The sequence below is a fragment of the Arachis hypogaea genome, chromosome 4 (assembly GCF_003086295.3).
Source record: "Arachis hypogaea cultivar Tifrunner chromosome 4, arahy.Tifrunner.gnm2.J5K5, whole genome shotgun sequence".
Taxonomy (NCBI): Eukaryota; Viridiplantae; Streptophyta; class Magnoliopsida; order Fabales; family Fabaceae; genus Arachis; species Arachis hypogaea.
The window spans coordinates 105718022-105723522 of NC_092039.1; the positions used below are offsets into that span (position 1 = coordinate 105718022).

At 32.3% G+C, this 5501-nt stretch overlaps 1 long non-coding RNA gene across 3 annotated transcripts; it reads left to right on the top strand.

Annotated features, from left to right (window-relative positions):
* Window positions 1–602: 602 nt before the first annotated feature.
* Window positions 603–4127, top strand: LOC112797131 (uncharacterized). Of its 3 annotated transcripts, none has more exons than XR_011881323.1 (6): window positions 603–1040; window positions 2187–2278; window positions 2729–2799; window positions 3372–3448; window positions 3638–3721; window positions 3821–4127. It is a non-coding gene; the product is annotated as an uncharacterized lncRNA (long non-coding RNA). The 3 variants fall into 3 exon arrangements; XR_011881324.1 differs by having other exon boundaries at window positions 2733–2799; XR_003818214.2 differs by lacking the exon at window positions 2729–2799.
* Window positions 4128–5501: the final 1374 nt, after the last annotated feature.

Sequence of the window (5501 nt, forward strand, 5' to 3'; positions counted from 1 at the left end):
TAATTATGGAAAGTAATAGTTTCGTTGGTTTTTTATTAGAGGCAATTAATCACTACAACAAATACGGAGAATAGCAGCGATAAATGGGCGGTTGTTTATCAAATTGCCGCAAATTAGCAAGATACCGGCGGTTATAATAGCAATTTGAGCTTCTGCTACAAAAAGAATCAGATAGAGCCAGCGCCCTAAGGTAGCGTTTGGTGGAGAGACAGATACTGAAAGACTGAGACTGAGAGACAGAGACTAAGAGACAGAGACTGAAATAAATTTTAGTATTCTGTTTGGTGCCAAGTGAGAGACAAAAATTGAAACAAGAATAAAACTCTAATTTAATTTGCACAAAGGATAAAATTGGAATTAATTAATTAAAATGAGAGTATTTTAGGTATAAAATATTATTAAAGTTTCAGTCTCTGTTTCTAAAAATATCAGTCCCCTGTGTCCCTACATTTTGGAGGCACTGAAATACTGAAATTTTGGGGACAGAGACAGAAATTTTAGTACCAGTCTCTGAGCCAACAAACATGATACTGTGTCTCAGTCTCTCAGTCTCTGTTCCAGTACTGCAAAACAAACGCTACCTAAGTGCCCCGTCACCCCCTCGATTAGAAGTCCAGAGCTCTAAAGTCTGAATCACTCCCCCTTCTCCAACCCTAGCTTCTCTTCGACCACCAACACGGCGCCACCATCGATCATCACCCTCAGCGTCTCCGTCAGAACCACAGAACCACCACTGTCGTCCTTCTTCTTTTTCTTCTTCTTCTTCCACCTTCCCCGAACAACCACCGTGAAAACCCTTTCTCTCTTTCTCTTCCCCTGTCTCCTGCCTTCTCGGTCTTGCTGCCGGCTACCATCCAGCGCGGCCACGACCATCTTCTTCCCCTCCTCACAACCTCGCACTGTGGCTCTCTAGCTCCCCCTAGCCTCCCTCATTCCCAGTCGCAGAATCAGAACAGAGCCACTCTAGTTCAGACGCAGCAGCAGCTGGTCACTGCCACTGCATCCCTCTCTCCAAGTTCTTTTTCTGTTCTTCGACTCAGGTTCTCATATCACCTTTTCTTCTCTGTTTTAGTTAAATTAGGATTAGTTATATGTTGATTTTAGTGTTAATTTGATTTAGTAAGGATTATTTGCTGCTGTTAGTTGAGTTTAGGTTAGAATTAGTGTTAGTTTATACATAGTTAAACATGCTATTAAGAGCTTCTTGAGTTTAGATTTCAATTTGTTTGGATTGATTGGCTGACACTTTGCTGAGTCCCTACGAAACGCTTCTAATTTTTCATGTCATTAGTGCTGAATTTTGATTTGGTTTTGCAAAGAATGCTTGTTAGTGCTATTTTGTGTTGGTTATGCTTTTGCATGCCAAGTGTTCGACAATATGCCAAGTGTTTTAAATATGTTTCACCATACTAATCAGAACAATTTCGACAATGTTTCACCAGTTGTTATTATCTACTATATCTTAGTTGGCATTTGTTCGAAATGAATGAATATTATCATACTAATGTTTAAATTAGAGAGAAATAAAGATCAATCGCATCAAAATGGAGTGGTATAACAAATTAATTAGTAGAAATACTAAGCTTTATATAACAAATATTTTTATATTCTTACTTGCTTTGCAATGCTTTTAAGCATCTATCCCTGAAACATGCTTTGCAATGTCTAAGCCAACTATATTCCCAAAGGCTCTGTTTTGTTTTCTCAGTGAGGAAAGGAACTTATTTTATTATGATAAGACCTTATTTTGTTAATAACAGGAAAAGCATAGTGTGATAGAACCATTTATTCATTTCATTTCATTTTAGTTACATTAGTGATGGTAATGGTCGAACAAATAAACTAGTAGACTCCATTTCTTATAGTGCGATAAGATCTGAAATGAGTTTGTTTCAAATTAAAAATGTTCCAATTCAATTTAAAAGATCTGAATGAAGTTTGTTTCATTGATCGAATCTAAAGTAGGTGTTCTATCTAGTTATTAATAAAAATATATTTTATTAATAACTAGAATGTTTATATCTTATTTATGTTATATGATAAATTTTGTAACAAAATAATTTATTACTAATTACTTTATTACCTCTGTGGTATATTATAAACACTTAATAATTCTACACTTAAACTAGCTTTATCTTATAGGAGACTCATAATTAATGCCATCTTATCTTTATTATCTATTTCAGACTTATTACTTCAGGCAAGGGATCTTATTTTGAAGATTACCGAGGAGAGGAGTTCTATTATTGATCAAAATAAAAGACCTCCGCAAGAACTGGTACAGAATTTATTTAGAAGATAAATAATTCTTTTATGCATGTGCTTACACTAGTTATGTTGAACTTTTTTGTAAAAACTCTTTTATCCTCTGAACACAAAAAGAAACCTGACGAGTTTTCATGTTCTAAAATGATATTCTTACTTTTCAGATTACAAGAAATAGTATGCTATTCAATTTGTGATGTTTATAGCTGTTGTTACTGTTTGTTTTCTTTTCCCCTAAACTTATTAATTTAGTTGTTAAACACTTATAACTCAACTAATGCACCTAGTTCTAGAGCTACTTCTTATATTCTGATAATTGGCCCCTGTATTATATTTAGCATACAGAACAGCTTTTTTACAATGTGGTAAAAACAAAAAATAGAAGTACATTAACAAATAATCAAAAACCATAATGTAATGCATAGCATTAGAGTTACTAAGCTGCTTCTACTTTTTTATACAGCCAGGAACAAAAAAGAATCAGGATAATCAAACCAACAAGAACCATAACAAAACTAAGAATACCTAAACAAGGTACTATGAATTCTAAATGTGCCACATATAACACTAAGGAGTGGACAGTAGTGTATGTATGAATACTTGAATTATTGTGCATCATGAAAAAGGATGAAGAGCAAACTTAGTAGCTTAATTGAGTACTATTTTTGAGTTTTATTTTGCTTTTGATTATGCCCAAATGAGTGTATTTGTGTTTGTGTGTGTGTCTAAGAGATTTATAAAATAGTTTTTGTGAGGCAAATTATTAAACAGCTGGTTATGGTTATGGGACAAAATCTAAGCAAATTGATACTGCTGTGATCTACCTAATGCTACTGTTGGAGAATGTTTGTGAAGGAGTTCCTATGATTTGTATACTTTGTTTTGGTGATCAAAAGGTGAATGCTAAAAATGTGAGTGCTGTTTAGAAAGTTTGGGTAAAATTGGAGGGAAGGTTGAGAGGGTTGAGATAAATATAATTATTAAGAGAATAATGAGTGGGGGATGAAGGAAAGGAGATTAGAAGAAACATCTTGAATTTGAAGGAGAATGCAAATGAAGGGAGCTCTTGTTCTGTTTTCAAGTTCTTGTAGCCACTCATGTTCCAGGTCAGGAGGGTCAAAGTTGGTTTCAGGATACTGTTGATGTTGTCATTGTAATAAGGCAGTTCCACTGGCTATTTAAGGTGCTAAGCTATTTCATTATCATGTACTTTATTTCATGTATTAATCCTAACACATATAGTCTAATTGCTTGCTTGTTGACAGAGAATATAAAATTTTGTATTTGCTATATATGTTGTTCTGTTGACATATGGTATACAAAGTGTTGTTAGTTCCATTTTTTAATTGATGACAATGATTATTTGTTGTAGGATCCAAGAGCAAGGAATATTGAGAATGTATTGATTCTTTCCGGGGATCACCTGTACATAATGAACTACATGGATTTGATTCAAGTAAGTCATCATCACCATCATTGTATCTAAGATTTCAACTCTAAATTCAATTTGCATTTTAAAAAATTAAAATGACTTCATATTCTTTCTACACTTCAGGTTCACCGGGAGAACAAAGCTAAATTAGCTATTGACTGTAAAAGGAGGTGTGGGTGGAAGGTTGATTTCTTTGTTAGAGACACTATTGACATATTTATGTAGTAGTTGATAATTTTATTCTTGATGAACGATAATCTCTTTGAAGTATAGATGATGTTCTTCTTTGATCATGTAGTTTACTTGTTTTGGCTCTGACTTATAGAGAATTTTGATTTTTTCAAAGATGCTGCCACAAATGTATCTCTAGCAATTTCAAGACGAGACATGGCAACACAAATGATAAATATATTATTTATTTTTCAGTTAATTTTATTATTTTTGTCACAAGTTTAGATTCAATAAATGAACAATATTAAAATTTATAGTATTAAAAAAATTCAAAAAGGCCAAAAACTGTATCTTTAAAATTAAATAAAAAAATCAGCGTTTTTTAAAAAGAAAATCCATTTTTTTAAAATTTGTATTGAAATTAGCGGCGGTTTTACAGTCGCAAACTTTAAAAAATCGTGTTAAATAACGGTGGTTTTTTAACTGGATGCCGTAAAATACTGATTTAGCGGCGGTTATACTAGCGGTTGTTAAAAATCGCCGCAAAACCTAATTCCCGCACCAATATCCAAGACATTTCCCTTAGCCGCTAATCATAAAAAAAAATCGCCGCAAACTCGGGCCTCTCTTGTAGTGAATAATAAAGCTACAAGTTATTTTTAGAGCGTTGTGATGATAAATTAAATCAAGGGTAATGCTAGGAAGACAAAAAAAAAAGCCAAAATTTACCTTATTTAGTATTCATTAATTATCGTAACAATTAATAAATGCTAAATAAAATAAGTTATGGCTGTTTTTGGCTGATTTTCTTTGGTTACCAAACATTTTCGTTAAATCAAATACAGAGTTTGTACTGAGATTTTACTCTTTAAAAAAAAATTAAAAAAAACCATAAGTCCTAACGTTATGTATATAATAACTATCTGATCTCTCATATATATTACTCTTAAGTAAAAAAGACATAAATAATTATTTATATCTAGCCGTTAATTTTTTTAAAAATGAAAATCGAACATAAACTCAAAAATTCAAGTGAGAAATACAGGATTCTAACCACCAAACCAAAGCAAAAACTGGAAAAACGAGAAGAAAATAAACCTGGGCAACATCAATGTCAGATTCAGCGATGTTAAGAACCCAAGTTCGTGCAAAGAAACCTGCTTCAACGTGCTTGAAGTCACAAACTCCAGTGATGTTATTTGCCAAGAACACATCCACATTCCGAGTAAAGAACTCCAATTGTTCCATATTTTGGCCTCTAAACGCTTTCCATCGATCTCTAAATAGCTGCTAATAACAACAAATTAAATATAGCGCCACTTTCAAGTTAGATTTCAATGTTGGATATAAAATTTTATAAGACTGATTAATTAGGATTCGGATTTCCATGATTAACTAAAATTATTTATAAAAAAATTATGAACTTGAGAACAAATATATTATCCATTGATTAAATCAAAAGTACCGATAGATACTCGATCTTTTCATTTGAATTCGACCTCAAATTGTAGTAGAGTTTGTTAAAAAAATAATAATTATAAAAATAATTTTTCTTTCTATTGTATAATAGAAATTTAATTTATAATACTACTCTTGCAGTTGGAAAATACTAGAAAACTAATAAATGTATATC